Source organism: Stegostoma tigrinum, chromosome 5 (assembly GCF_030684315.1).
Source record: "Stegostoma tigrinum isolate sSteTig4 chromosome 5, sSteTig4.hap1, whole genome shotgun sequence".
NCBI classification, from domain to species: Eukaryota; Metazoa; Chordata; class Chondrichthyes; order Orectolobiformes; family Stegostomatidae; genus Stegostoma; species Stegostoma tigrinum.
The window spans coordinates 20,959,930-20,976,743 of record NC_081358.1 but is presented as its reverse complement, the minus strand read 5'-3'; the positions used below and the strand labels follow the sequence as shown (position 1 = coordinate 20,976,743).

The 16,814-nt window shown below is 40.4% G+C and overlaps 1 protein-coding gene across 1 annotated transcript in view; it reads right to left on the bottom strand.

The window, feature by feature from the left end:
* LOC125452074 (band 4.1-like protein 3) overlaps positions 1–16,814 on the bottom strand; it is a 271,558-nt gene that overhangs the window by 254,358 nt on the left and 386 nt on the right. The window lies entirely within an intron of this gene.

Genomic DNA, 16,814 nt, shown 5'->3' with positions numbered 1-16,814 from the left:
GAATATTCACTTTACTTACTGTTTTCCTTTTCAAAAAGCTATAGGAACACTGTTTTTACATTCCTGGCTTCCTCTCATATTCTAATTTATTTCTCGCAACGATAACATTTTGCTTATTTTCTACCATCCTTGACATTCTGACCAATCATCTGACCTGCACTTGCCTTCATACAGTTACACTTTTACCCCCTCAAATTTGAGGTTTTCCCCTAACTTCATAGAATCTCTTCAACCATGGAAGTAGGCCACTTGGCCCACCAAGCCCACACTGACCCTCTGAAGAGCATCCCACCCAGCCCCACCCCCTACTCTATCCTAACCCTGTAGCCTTACATTTACTGCCTAGCATGCATATCCCTGGATTCTGCAGGCAAATTAGGTGGCCAATCCACCCAGCCTGCACATCTTTGGACTGTGGGAGGAAACCAGAGCGCCCAGCGGAAACCCATGCAGACACGGGGACATTGTGCAAACTCCACACAGACCCTCAGAGGATGGAATCAAACCCACGTCCTTGGCACTGTAAAGCAGCAGTAATGTAACTCTCTCTTCAGCCAGTTCCAATTATGCTATTTTAAGGTATGAAAACATTCTCACCTGAGAATTAGCCCATAATTTATTGCACAAATATTACACTTATAGGCTACATGTTCCAAAAAAGACAATTTTCTTCAAATACTTGAGTCATTATATTTTCCAACAATAATTTTAAAGGTATCAGCAAGAAGAGGTTTATTGGGATTCTTGACAGATTCTGAAAGCAGAGGTCATTTTATCCATTCCTATTCAGAAATGGTTTGGAGAGACAATGAAAACATTGATTACAGACCAACATTTTCAAACGATTGGAGAAAATTTGAACTTCAGGACGGAGCACCGATCTGACAGGAACAAAAGCAGCCACCGGTTAAATTCTCGCTTGATTCTTCTTTCCATTTAAAGATGTTTAGAAAATAGAACTAAAGTTCCCCCCTCCATTGCTGCAACCTCCTTATAATTGACATAACTACACACCAATCATCTTTTTAAAAATCACATACTCAAAATTGTTTTGCGAGCTAACGTTCACAGGTTAGTTTCTAGAAGCTTCTCAGTGCCAAGACACAGCCAGTCTTTAGCCTTAGATACAGATTAAACGGGGGCTTCAACATATTAAGTTGCATGCCACTTCTAAATGTACTATATATAGATCCTCTAATCTACTGCAAATGATTCCTCATAGCGCTGCAGTAATTACACCACACAAATAAAAAACAAGGTTAATACCCACTTGTAAGCACACAGTGCTGAGACACTGGAAGTAAAAATACAAATTCTTGAACACATATTGGTCATGTACATATATAGATATGAAAAAAAAGCTATTTCTTGATGCCTACACTTCACTCCCCCAACTGTTTCCGCATTCATTACTCCTCTATGCTTCTCTGCACCATTTGAAATGATGCAAACAGCTTTCCATTAAGCAGTTTCTTTATCATCAACTAACTAGCCACCATTTAATTAGTGTTTCTGTTGATCCTCCTTCTGCACTCCCTGCTGTTTTACCCACTTTAGTAATAGGTCTATTTTTATCATTCAGTCTTTAGCTCTGACGAAGTTCTCACACCCCGATCAGCACAACTACTTCACAAAGGCAAACTGATCTGTTACACAATTTGAGATGATCTGACTTATAATTTCCAATTCCTGCGTTTGCACTGAGATATTTGATCTCTCCAAATTTTAAGGAAATGAATACTTATTTACCAAGCTTTAAAAGAAGACAACAAAATATCCTCTGTTTGTTCAAACTAATTCAATTAATCAAATGCTTTAGGTTTGCTGTATAGCAGGTGACTGTTGGTATAATCAACCAAGCCACTAAGCAGAAATGTCACTGAGGGCAAACGCAGGGCAGAGTTCAGTTAAACCCTAATGACACTGTACACTATAAAAATAACATATCGAATTTGTGTATTTGGGGTTAGTCAGCACGGATATTCTGAATGAAAACAAACACATTGGGCTCAACTTTTTTTTGGCTAGTCCAGTTTGAGAATTTTGCATCACATGGTCTGGCAATCTCTCTTGCTGTATTTTATCACACCCACAGCACTAATATGGTGTCAGTCATGCTGACTCCAGCACCAATCTACATGTCATTCCCAGAACAATACGTTACTCAGCAGGCAACAAAGTGGGAGACTGGCACCTCTTTCACCATGAGATAGTAGGAACTGCCGATGCTGGAGAATCTGAGATAACAAGGTGTAGAGCCGGATGAACACAGCAGGCCAAGCAGCATGAAAGGTGACGTTTCGAGTCTGGACCCTTCTTCAGAAAGGGGGAGGGGAAGGGGATTCTGAAATTAATAGAGACAGGGGGAAGAAAATGGAAAATGAATAGAGGAGCAGATAGGTGGAGAGCAGATGGACAAGTCAGGGAGGCAGGGATGGAGCCAGTAAAAGGTGAGTGTAGGTGGGGAGTTAGGATGGGAGTTGGTCAGTCAAGGGAAGACTGACAGGTCAAGGAGGCAGGGATGAGGCTGGTAGGTAGCAGATGGGGGTGGGAGTTGAGGTGGCAGGAATGGATCGGTGGGAGAAAGGGCGGACAGGTTAGGGACACCATGCCATTTTAAAACTGAGCACCAGGATGTGCACTGGTGTTCCACAACTCAGTCGAGAGTGTTTTTTTTGTGATGTCGGACAAGGTAATGATGGCACTGCCATTTACCTACTGGGACCTGGTTGGCAGACCCTTGCAGGCCGGCCAGATATCGCTGTCCAGATGATTTTCACCTCAACAATGCAGAGGTGGAGCCACTGTTACATGTTGGTCAACAATCTTCATTGATACACAGGGATAGGTACCACACTCTCCCAGTAGTGCATGAGCCTTAGTGGGAGCTATGTTCAGTTACACGCCCATGATTAATTACAACACCTCCCCTCACTCACTTTCATTCCACTCCATCCCGACGTCACTAACCTCGTATGTTCTATGTGCAGCCTTACAACAGCTCAAAAACCTTTCACCCACCTGCACCACCCATTTTCACCTCCCCCAGTTTGTGTCCCCCGTTTCTCACATTATGAAAAGAGAAGACTACCCAATAACGGGCAGAGACATGCCACATGGATGGAGGGATGACTAACATTAGAACTCCTTACCTCCTGTTTCTCACAGGAGATCAGGACCATTGCTGCGGGGTTTCAGAATCATTGTCCTGTCAACGTCGTGAGTACCAATCTTCATTCCAATGCAATACCCACATTAAGATCATCTGCATATTTTCCAACGTGGTATACTGCATCCACTGTTCCCATTGTGGCCTCCTCTACATCGGGGAAACCAAGCGGAGGCTTGGGGACCGCTTTGCAGAACACCTCTGCTCGGTTCGCAGTAAACAACTGGACCTCCCAGTCGTGAGCCATTTCCACTCCCCCTCCCATTCCTTAGACAACATGTCCATCCTGGGCCTCCTGCAGTGCCACAATGATGCTACCCAAAGGTTGCAGGAACAGCAACTCATATTCTGCTTGGGAACCCTGCAGCCCAATGGTATCAATGGGATTTCACAAGCTTCAAAATCTCCCCTACCCCGACCGCATCCGAAAACCAGCCCAGCTCGTCCCTGCCTCCCTAACCTGTTCTTCCTCCCACCTCAAGCCGCACGCCGAGTTCCTACCTACTAACCTCATCCCGTAGCACCCCCACACTCCCACCCCCACCAACCTGTCCGTCCTCCCTGGACTGACCTATCTCCTCCCTATCACCCCACCTGCATTCACCTCTACTGGCTCCATCCCTGCCTCTTTAACTTGTCTGTCTCCTCTCCTCTATCCATCTTCGATCCACCTCCCCTCCTCTCCCAATTTATTTCAGAACCTCCTTCCCCATTTCTGAAGGAGGGTCTGGGCTCCTCTGATGCTGCCTGACCTGCTGTGTTCATCCAGCTCGACACCTTGTTATCTCACATTAAAATTGGTCATTATCATGCATTGCATACACTTCCCATTGCCACAACCCCCTCTTCAAAAAAGGTACAGCCAGTGCCTCACCCACCACCCTGGTGAAAGTGACCCACTTCCCTGGGATGCCACATTCTGGCTTGCAGAGGAAGGAAGTACTGAGGCCTCGTGTAAAGACCAGTTCCTTCTTATTCTGCTTTAATTTTGATTGCAAACTGAAATGGCAACACAAAAAAAGGGGTTTTAAAACTCAAAAAGGATTGCCGAAAGACTACTTCAGTTTTTGAAAGCAAGTGACATGATACTCATAGTAAATACTGTTTACTGCTGGTTCAACCAAGAGCGGATAGCTTCAGATCAACTGCAAACAAAGGTGTGAAAAAAAAGGGAGATTGAATCAGCAGCAAGCAGCGGATTAGCCTGAGGATGAATGACCAGCGATAAAGGTCTCCCACCTCCATAAAATCTGACGGGTTCTGGAGGTGGCTGAACAATGTGGGTGTACGAATTGGATAGGGAGATAGATATCCATCAGATCTCTACAGCCTCAGAAACTATCTCTGTACAGTAATAAACCATTTAAAGCCTAGAGAAAGTCAGCTTTATTATTCCTTCAGCAGTTGCTGCAAATTGTGGCTTTTCATCAAAGTGAACCAGTCAAACTGTACCTCCTGTAACAAATGAAAGCATCCAGAGAAGAATGATCATGAAGCAGGGCTCTGACCAGCTCAAGAATATTCTCAACAACAACGGAACAACCTTCGCAGTCTTTCCCTTCACCCATATCCATTTTGCTTTCCTGCCTGAGTGGGTGTAAAAGGGATTGCATAATCCTGGAGAAGTTCTGAGGAAGGGTTACTGGACCACAATCTGTTAATGCTGATTTACGTTCACAGATGCTGCCAGACCTGCTGAGCTTTTACAGCAAACACAGCTCTTTTGATTTTTAAACACTGAATTGTAGTGGACTTTTCACCATTATACACTGCCTTAACCTTAAATCTGGTTGTTAGTGTGTTTCTGTAGGCTCAAATGACAAGGTCATTTCATGGCCACAGAGTCAAGCTTGATGGATGGAGGTCTGTGGCGATCTGTTTCTGTTCCTCTTGATTCCAGCTGATGCAAGTGTGCCCACATGGCAGAAGGCCACGATGGCAACTTCGGGCTCTCCGTGAATGCCATCCTTATCCTTTCCCTGCTTCAGTGTCCAGAATTCTGGCTGTCAATAAATATTTCAGCAATTTCTGAGGCAGGGGAGGTACAGTACACAGACCAGGCAGTGCACTAGGTCTGGTGTCTTGCACAGTAATGGGTATGCATGCTCTATCTATTGCCTTTAGAAGCCAATCTTCGATGGATGCTGCAGCTCACAAGTCGAGACACTTACCCCACACGTTGTGGGCTCAGCAACTTACGTCCCCTGGTGCACATGCAATTTCTAGCATAACAGAAGGCAGTAATGAGCACTCTTCAGGCAGTAGCACAGAGATTCAGCCTTTCACTAGTAGGTGCCAATACATCCTGCTACACAGGTCTGTACTTCCAGAGGGACCTGCATTTGTGTATCAGAGAGGTACCATTGTGGTCATGAGGGGCTGAGAGATGTTGACAAGGGGCATGAGCAGCTAGTGTCTGCTGTTTCCAAATCATCTTGTCTCAATGGTTAGGTTGTTAAGAGAATTTGCTAACATATAGAGAACTGAATGTTCATCGGGACAAGTTGTGCCACAAGGTGTTTAACAAGTAATAATCCTTTTAATTGGTCACTCATCCCTGCCCAGCAAGAAGCTTGCCATGTTGCACGTGAAAATCTGAAAAGATGGCGCAAGATGCTTCCAATGTTGAATTGCTCCTTGCCAGACTTCTCACCCTTGTCTGCAACACATCTCACAATAGATCCATGTCACTCACACCTTTAAGATGCCAGCCATAGAAAATTTTCATCTTCAGAAATAAAACCAAATACAAATTAGGCAGGTTCTACTAAGGATTTAATGATCCATTCAGCCAGATTAACATTGAGATCATGCCAAAAACAAAACAAAATACCACAACAAAACAGGTGGAAACAAAAGGCCGGTAACGTTTGCAACAGAGAGATAGCAGGAACTGCCGATGCTGGAGTCTGAGATAACAAGGTGTAAAGCTGGATGAACACAGCAGGTCAGGCAGCATCAGAGGAGCAGGAAAGCTGACGTTTCAGCTCCTCTAGCCATCTTCCATCATCGCTAACCTCTCTCTCTTTACATCAGAGTCCCCTTCCCCATTCCCATTTCTGAAGAAAGGTCCCGACCAAAAACGTCAGCTTTCCTGCTCCTCTGATGCTGCCTGGCCTGCCATGTTCATCTAGCCCTACACCTTGTTATCTCTAATGTTTGCAATACCTTGTTTAAAACAATATCTCACATCAAATTTCCATCATTAATAACAAAGATGCACAATACAGCCAATAAAACTATAATTTGATCCTATTTGTCACAGATTCCTATATTTTGTTAGGTACGGGCCATGGTTCACTAGTACATTGTCATGTACAGTAACAAATTTTAAGCGTACTGAACTTTCACTCCAGACACTGGAGCCCATAGTCCATATTGACACTTCAGTCAAGGACTGAGGAGTTCTACAGTGTCTCAGCAATCATCTTTTGGAGGAGGAGATGTTAAACTGGGGTCCTGTCTGGGCAACATTGGATAGGAACAGGGCACTTAACTCCAAGTCTGCTCCAACATCTGATAATACCATGACTCTCTATGTTGAGATTTTTCAGCTGCTAGGAATCAGGACACCAAGGGCATCCCACGTTATATTCTTGCTAAATACCTCAATTTGGAAGGTGTAATGACCTTGTGTATGCTTTGTCACTCACACCACAGGCAATGGTGTAAGTTTTGATCCATAGGGTATTTGGTCTACTATCGGAAACCTGACCCTGAACTTCTGCAACAGTGTTCTCGATCACCTGATACATAGCACTGTACAGCAAAGGAACAGGCCGTTTGGACCACAGTGTTGTGCCAAGCATGATATCAAATTAAACCAACTTGCTTCTGCCTGCCCATGGTCCATATCCCTCCATTCCTCGCATATTCATGTGCTTATCAAAAGTCTCTCAAAATATTCCTGTTGTATCTGCCTCCACCAGCATCCCTGGCAGCACATTCCACAGTCCTACCACTCTCTCAAAAAAAAACTTGCCTCTCACATCTCCTTTGAACTTTCCCCCTCCATGCTCCCTAGTTTCAGATATTTCAACTCTGGGGAAAAAAAGATTATGGTAGTGAAAATAGATCGATATAAAACCCAAGGGAATTCTTGCTCAAATTATTTTGCCTTGAGCAAAAGGTAGTGCAGGAGAAAGCTCAAAAATGTGGCATCACCTTTCTTGCTCCATTTCAGTTTCAATCCAAAAAGTTTACAGGACCACGGAAGTCCCTCAACTGGATTAGAATCTTGATACCAACAGCTGAACAAAATTCTCTGCAGAAAACGCCATGTCGGAGTGTTCATTTGATTTTTATTTCTTTATTCATTCATGGGATGAAAGTGTCACTGACTAAGCAGTATTTATTGCCTATCCCTAATTACCCAGGAGGGCATTTAAGAGTTAACCGTACTGTTGTGGGTCTGGAGTCATGAGTAGGCGAGACCAGATCACGATGGCAGTTTCCTTCCCAAAAAGGACATGAGTGAACAAGGTGGATGCTTCTGACTATTGGCAATAGACTCGTGGTCATCAACGGACTCTTAATTCTGTATATTTATTGACTTCAAATTCCACCATCTGTGATGTGGCAGGATTCGAACCCAGATAAATGTTCTGGGGAGCCGGTTAACAGTCCGGTGCTAACACCACTAGGCCAGCCACTGCCTCCTGAAAGAAGGAATCATTTTTTAGCTTTCACCCTCACAATATGCGAGGCTGTTAGCATCTTGAACTTGTTTCACCTCCAGCTTTCTTCAAGCCTCCTTCAGTCTATGTCTCAAGCGTTAAATCACAGATCCATTTTCTCCTTCTTCTGTTTTTACCCTCAATTGTTTCCAGGATGAGGGTCTTGGGTATTTATATTTAATAACTGTATTTGGGTAGCTTTTGCTCCAAAATGTACTTGGCAACCTTTCTGAGTTCTGCTGTTTTTGACATAACACTCAGATGTTTTTTTTTCCTGCCTAGCCAGTGAGTTCCATAATACAATAACAGCCTAATTACCTCATTTTATTTCAACATTCAATACTGGATTACAGCAGTGCTAAAGGTTTATGCAGGTAGAGCAAATTAAGCTACAAGTAAAAACTCTCCACTATAAATTCAGAAACAAGTTTATTCATCTTATTTTGTCAATTTCATTTTAGAACGTACATGTGCCCTTCACATTGTAAGAGAATAGTTGCTCTACAATTAACCAATGACTCATGTTTTGGAAATGATTCACTTAGCTCTTGGTATTGTTCAAAATTATTCTGAAATTTTAGCAGCTAAACATCAAACTATACACGGGCCGGAATGGTTGGAGTAAGGATAGGAAATCACACAACGAACGGGTACCAGATGGCAACTAACATCATTAGTACTTTAAGAAAAATAGCATTTGAATATTGCTGAAACTATTCCACTTGCATTTATCGGGGCAAGGGCAAAAATGTGAAAATACAAACAAATAAGTAAACTACAAGAGAAAAATATAGCGTTGACTCCGTGGCAAATTGACTCTGCATGCGACATATGTCTCTTTTCAGCAATGTTTAAATTTAGAGACTCAGAGTAGAACCACAATTCATCCCATACTGAGGTTATTGAGATTATGACAAAAGAAAGAAATTATGCCAGAACCTTTGATTCTGAGTACTCCTGTATATCTTTGATAAATTGCTATACCTTCCATGCAAGAATAATTTGATTTGAGGTTTTCTTTTCACAATCACAACAATATTGGAATTTGCTGGAATAACATTTACACAAAAAACATAGGCACCAGTACCAACCAAATATTTGAATATCTTCAAAGAAAACAAAGATATGAGCAAACAAGAGAAAAATAAACTCTTGGATATCTTTCCAAGAGCTGGTGTGTAGGAAATAGCAATTGTTTTGTGCTTGCGAGCTTCATCTATGAAACTACAGGCCGATTTTAAGACAGCAGTCAAAATTCCTGTTTGCACAATTTGAACTGTCCACTCAGCTAATGACATCAACACTACCACAAAAGGAGTTTGATGCCTCCTATAATTAGCGGCGAAGATCCAAGAAATTTTGGTCTGCAAGCTTTCATTGATTATTTACCCAATATTCAAAAAAATTAAAACAACATTGTAGAATGTTATTAATCTGATGAATAACAAAATAGTTTTTTGACTAAATATAATTAACATTTACACACAACTGTCGGTGTAGCAGCATCTATTCTGTTGTTGGTGCAATACTTTATAAATATTATGCACACTACTTTGGAAATTGCCAGTTAAATTGAGGCGAACAAATCCTACTGAATGTAAAAGCACTCTGGTCCAGATTTAGAAAACTTGCATGATTCATTACTACATTATTCATATAATATTTCTTTGCAATTAAGGGCAATGTCATTTATCATTCATTATCATTGTTCTTGGGGACTGCAGATGCACATAGCAATAAGTGTAGGATGAAAACTTCAATATTTAATCCACTTCACACTTAGTTCGGAGAGTACCACTAGAACTTCTGGTTTTGTCTCCCAAACTTTCCATTATATCCTTCAACATAATTCTAGAACCAAAAAAAATTATCCTGTTTCTTATCCAATGTACCACCGGACTGTTCAAAATTAGTACTCTCTCAGTAAAACTGAAACTTATCTTTCCCTTCATTCCTTGAATTAAAAACGTGTCCCCTAGTTTTCCATCCTGCACCTGATAGAAAAGGTTATTTGAATCCAAATTAACAACTCTCAAGGGTCTTCAACATTTCCATGTGATCCCTCCTCCTATCCAGAAAATATCATCACCAACTTCACTCAGCCAGTTTACAATTCTCCTCATATTCAGCAGATCACTTTCCTGTTAAATTCTAACCTCTCCTGTCTAACCTATTTCCAAATTATGCATGATTTCTTCTCAGGTTCCTTATCTGCTAATCAACCTTCGTCTAGCCCAGTCACTGTGGGCTATCAGACAAAAGATACCATGAATAGTATTCCACTATCCAAGTCTCTATAAGATCATTAACAGGGGATCTAGCACCAACCACCACCTATCAGCTTGTTTTCATTCTGACACTTCCACATCTACCAACAACCTATTCTGTCTACATTTCAGTTTGCATCCAACTAACCAAACTATCCTCATGATCAATAGCTTACAAGACTGCCATTTATTGGCCCAAGATTAATTCTTCAACTGAATTAAATTTAAGCATCTACACAGCCTTTTCTTTATGCTATAGATTCTCAGGCTCATTGTTAGAAATCCAATGAGACTTAAACACCCTCTTTTATACACTGAACAAACCAAAATACAACTCACTGGAAATCTGAAATAAGACCGAAAAGAAATCCAAATTTGAGTTCTTTCTGATGAGCAGTTGCTCAGCCTGTAATGTTAACTCCATTTCTCACCACAAATGGCCTGTTGTGTTTTTCCATACTGTTTAACAGTTTGCTCCACCTGAATCATGAATCACCTACATCTACCTCAACTCTGACCAATCCTGGCCACAGCCCTTGCCACTAACTCTGTGTGAGAGTCTTTTTAAAATAAAGCACTGCCAAGTTCCACCTTTTATAGTTTGGCACCCCACCTCCAACATTACTCTGTCACATTCAATTATTGCAATACTTTGCTAACTGAATTCTCACCTTCCGCCCTGTGGAAATTTTAACTAAGCCAGAATTTTACTGCCGATATCTTGCCCCGCAGCAAGTTTCAGTCTGGTCTCTCCAGTCCATATTGTCTCCCAATCCTACCAGTGTCCCAACTTTACTGCCAGGCTTGCATTTAAATGCCTTTTGTCCCACCACCTTTGCATCCTGCTCCAAATGTACAAACCCACCTTTCAAAGCTCTGTGTTTCAACCACACCTTTGTATCTCCAGCTTATTTTGCCATGACTGGAATTTCCTCCAAAATCCCTTTGCATCATTGAAGATCCTCAATGAAACCCACCTCAGGCCAAATTTCTGATTACCCCTCTGAATATCTCCTTCTATGGTCTAGCACTGTTTGTCAGATTAAGTCTTTGAAGAATCTTCAAATATTCACCTCTTTCAAGGTACTAAATAAGTGCAAGTTGTATCAAAATAAATTGGCTCAGGTTGGGCTGCCAGCCAGATCACTGGGGAGAGGTGAGTCAAAAGGTTAGAAGGATAATCAACAGCTGGATTGTCTGTGACAACGATATGATAAACTACAGAACTTACCCTGCAAAGTTAAATTAGTCTTGGTTTTCATTTTTCTAGCATTTCCCAGGGAGTGTTCAGTTATGTATTACATATATGTCCATTTGAGGGCCCTACGGAGCTGGAGATTTGTCAAAAAAAGTGTCCAATTTCAAACTTTCCAGGCAATTCTAATTGGATCTTAATCCATCAGGAGGGCTGCTGGATCCCAACAGCATCTTGGGTCATATATCCATCTGCTGATGACCCAGATACTGAAAGTTCTGGATCCGTGATTTAATTACTTAATGCAGTAAATGCATTTACAACCGTATTAATCCAGCATTATCAAACACTGGCTCTTTAAATCATAAGAAAAAAAGAATAATTTAAAATAATTTGACAAAAAAAATTGAAAGCATTGTCCAATTGCACAGATTTTTGGCAGATTGTTTGGCAATTTAAGAAAAAAATGTCCCAGGAGACACAGTGACTGCAACACTCAATAAAAGCCAAAAGATCCGCGGATGCTGTAAATCAGGAACAAAAACAGAAGTTGCTGGTAAAGCTCAGCAGGAATGGCAACATCTGTGAAGGAAAAAACAGTTGACATTTTGGGTCCGGTGACCTTTCCTCAGAACTCTCTCGCTTCAAAAATGGTTACAATGTGAACTAGAATTGCTGATTGTCGGGGTGGGGGGGGAGCAAAGCACAAGAATATTGTGACATAGCTTCATAAAGAAAAAAAGTGATTAATTATTTTGAAACTAAAGCACATTAGTAAGTTCTCCAGATACAGATGAATTAATTTACAGCAGTATTTCTTCCTCATGAAAAACAGATGCAAGAAAGAGAATGAAAGATAGAGTTAACAACTTGGCAGACCAGGCAAGTAGTTATGTTGAGAAAATTTGCAATAGCTTACTTTGTCAATAAAAAGTCAGTACCAGTACTCACAAGTAGGGCTTAATAATTCAAACAGCAAGGCAAATTATTGCTCAGCTTCTAGCCTGACAACTTAAAGCAGAAAATGGAAATTTCGAAAGGAGTACAGAAACTCAAGAAACATCAGTACAATAAAACATATCATCTAGAATCAAAACTAAATCTCGAGTGAGATTGGGAATGCCTTTGCAGAATTTATACTGTAAATCTAACTACAGCTGATTGTACAGTTGAGGCTTATTTAAGAAATGTACACCATTTAAACAGACTTTGAATATGGACATTTTACTGTACAACGGGACACCTAAATCTTATGAAACAGTTTCTTGTCCGTGCTAAGGAGGAAAAGAACAAGGAAAAATAAATTACTATTTTAAAACTGGAAATGTCAGATAAATGAGTCAGATGCAAACAGAATTACAAATATGTATGCAGCAACAGGTCTGATTTCTAGTTGCTAAAGAAATAGCCTGCACTGTGGCAACTGTTTGCTAAGAGTTCACACCTGGATATTGTTGGTAAATCTTAGGAAATGGTTATATGTATAACTCAATTGCTGTATTATAAAAGGAGATTGAAATATTAGAGAGAGGAGGGGTAGGGCTGGGGAAGGTAGGTGTGGTGGTGATAGGTGAGTGCAGGTAGGAGGTGCCAGGAATTGGGCAGTGAGATGGGCAGCGTGGATAAGTGGGAGAGAAGATGGGCAGGTTGTGTCAGGTCAAGGGGGTGGGGATGAGAGGGAGGGTTGGTCAGGGGATGAGGATGGGGGTGGGGAGAATTTGAAACTGGTAAAGTCCACATTTTGACCATCGGGCTGTAGGCTCCCAAGGTGGAATATGAGGTGCTGCTCCTCCAGTTTCTGGCTGGCATCGTTGTGACACTGGAGGAGGCCCAGGATGGAAATGTCACCCAGTGAATGGGAGGCGGAGTTGAAATGGTTTGCGACTGAAAGGTCTTTGTCAAAAAGAGTGTAGGTGCTCTACAAAGAGATCTCCGAGCCTCCGTTTGGTCTCACGGTGTAAAGGAGGCCACATTGGGAGCCCAGCCTGCTGTGTTCTTTCAGCTCCACACTTATCTCTGACTCCTGCATTAGTGGTTCTTACTATCTCAGATTGAAATATTGGTTTGTTTCCAATATACACATTATCATTTTCAGGTTAGTTAAATACAAATAGTTTCATCGTATCTCAGTGAATTGTTTCTTAATCTACCAGCCCAACTTATTCTTTAACGTGATTTAACTATCCCGCTTCAGGGTATTATCCCCAGGTCTAAAGTCTTACACCTCTAGAAAAATAATGGCCATCATGTAACAAAAGACAATTATTCATGGTCTATGCAGCAAGTCTGTACCTCAAAAAGCTGGTTGTGAACTTGCAAAACTTGTCATACTCACAGCTAGCTGATGCAAGAGACTTTCATCATCCAACCCAGACTGGATTCAAACTCAGGTCATGGAAATGAAACCCAATTAGATCCATCCTTTTTTCATTTAGACCATTTTTAGCCACACTCTTTTCAAGGTTGAGATCTGCTAATTTTGTTTACATTTATTTCATTTCAAACAGCAATCCTATTAGTTTTGAAAATCCTATATGAGAATTCACTTCCTCCTTCCCACCTGGAAGCTTTGGTAAAAGACTTGATATTTTAATTTTTCATTTGACGCAAAGCAGCTTTCAAAAAGAACAATAAATTCCGACACACTGCATAACATTTATATGAATGCATGTATTTATAATTATGGAATTAAAGTGCATATTATATTTAAAAGATTATATTGTTTGTAATTTACTATATTGTTCAACAGGAGCAGATTTTCTGCTCACTTAGATTATATTTGTGAAGAACTAGCTTCATAAACATCAAACAAACTGCAGTCATCAGAATAGCAGGACAGGAAAAGAAATAGGCTGGGCGGGGCAGGGGGGGAATTATTTTCCTTGGTAGTGTTTTGGAATACTTTATGTCTACATCATTAAAGTGTAACTAAAGAAAATTATAATATGCAGTCAGTGTCAACAGAAATTAAGATCAGGATTTTTTTCATTGCTATCAGAGAATCAACTACATAATCTTTAAGATAAAGAACAGCATCAACAATTACTTCTGCTTGAATGATAATATTAACATTCAGGAAAAAAACTGCTCTATGTGGTAAATCTGACATAAGCACAGAAATAATTGAAGTATTTGAACCAGAGCCAGTCAACCACAATATTCCATCAAACACTTTTTATATAACAGAGAAAGGGTATAGTGGGGAAAACATAGTCTGTCAAGAGTCAGTGTATCATATCTAAGGCAAAATAAAATGTGCATTGAATCAAGTTCAAATATGCTACGAACACTTCAGGTCATTATTGTCCATGAACATTTTGTGCTGTGATTTTAAAAATGGCATTCAGGAATCCAAGAGTCAATTGAACTCACACACATAATTCAACTCACTCGTAATAGCCACATCTTCTTCCAAGCACTTTCTCCTCCATCTTGCACATATTTACATATCCCCTCACTCGTGGATTAACAATAATTTAATTCAATTCTACCGTCCTCATTGTATTTCCCCATCGCCTGTTTCTGCCCAATATCAGTGACACCTGCTGGTTTGAATGTATAGGTGGAGCTAGCCATTCAAGTGGCTACTGTTCACAAAAGTATCAACATGCCATTCAATAATAATGGACCAACAGAACCAACTCCAACCCTCTCCTTGCCCAATGTTTTCAAAATGTGTTTTCCTGTGGAAGGTTATAACTAAAAGCAAGAATTTTTACACCTCGTCTTAAAGTGTGCCAAGGCCAATTACAGCAGTAATTTATAACTGCACAGGTCAGGATTTGACTCTCCTGGTCTGCACGACCCAGTACAGCACTATGGCCCAGTAGACACAAGTAGTGCTTAGTCACAAGGTGCGCATTTTCATTCTAACTAAGTATTTTATCTAAGTGCTTAGTGTAATGCCAAATATCTTGGGAGTATTCCTTAATAGAAAATACATTTTATTTAAGTCAGACGGATTCATTTTAAAATGATCATAGAATTACTAATTGTCTGATGATGTGTACAAACCCAAAATGTCAACTTTTCTGCTCCTCTGTTGCTGCCTGGCCTGCTGTGTTCCTCCAGCTCCATGCTGTATTGACTATTAGTTGTGGTATTATTGTAAACAGAAAATGATAATTCACAGTTTGGGTTATTGGGTATTCCAAGTTTTACTTTGCTGTAAACATTTCAATAAAATTTCAAGTTGAATCAAAAGCTGAAGTTTCACAGCATGCTTCCTCGTACTCATTGACAGTGTGTAGCAATGCCAGCATTTTTTTGCCTATACCCACTTATTTTTTGGAAGGTGCTGATGACTAATCGTTTTGAGTACAAGTGACTGAATTGCTAGGCAATTCCCTGGGCTGTTAGAAGTCAACTCTTGGCTATGAGTCTGGAACCGTATGCGGCCTGACCAGTTGATTTTCCTCTCTAAAGTGCATTCATGAACTAGGTCTCAAAGATTCTTCATCTGTTTCACAGCCAACATTTCTTTTATTGGCTTTTTACTTTAAAGTTATTTGATTCCATTTAAAGATTAGGCATGCAAGTTAATAACCATAATGCTACTGTTTTATGACCTTTAAATCTTAAAGGAGAGCAACCAATGTAAGTAGACATTAAAAAAAGCATCTGCATTTTGTAGCTGCTTTGCACCTACATTAGAATACACATTAAGTGCAGAAAGAATATTTACATATCCCTTCACTCTTGGATTAACAATATTTAATTCAATTCTATCGTCCTCATTGTATTTCCCCATCGACTGTTGCTGCCCAATATCAGTGGCACCTGCTGGTTTGAATGTATAGGTGGAGCTAGCCATTCAAGTGGCTCCTGTTCACAAAAGTATCAACATGCCATTCAATAATAATGGACCAACAGAACCAAGTTCAACCCTCTCCTTGCCCAATGTTTTCAAAACGTGTTTTCCTGCGGAAGGTTATAACTAAAAGCAGTATTCCTGCTTTTAATTGTAACGTTCCAAGGAATGCACATTTTGTAAACATTGAGCAAGGAGAGGGTTGAACTTGGTTCTGTTGGTCCATTATTAATAAAAGTAATAAAAATGGATCTTATATAATACCCGTTTTAGAAATATGCATTTCCATCTACCTGTATTATTCCCCAAAATACAGAAAGACTTTTCACTTATCAGTCAAGTTTTGATTGTCAATATTTCTGAAGACATTAGTTGTCAGAGTATATGTCATTGTGTATGTTATATTGTTAGAAAATATTGTAATGGGAAATATTTAGGCAAAATATGGCAGATTTATAAGCCAAGTACTTCAATGAGTTGCAAACAGAACGCAGGTATGGTTCTCCCAAATATCAGCTTGTTGGTATTTCCGCTTAAGATCTTTCACTAGACTGCTGCAATTGTTATCCTCATTATATGATACATTTTAGTTCAAATAACTTGCTTGAACAAGTAGCAAGGCAAACTATAAAAGTGCACATCTTTCGGTTTTGCTTGCAAAGTCATCATAAAAGTCCAGCACGAACGTACATACAGA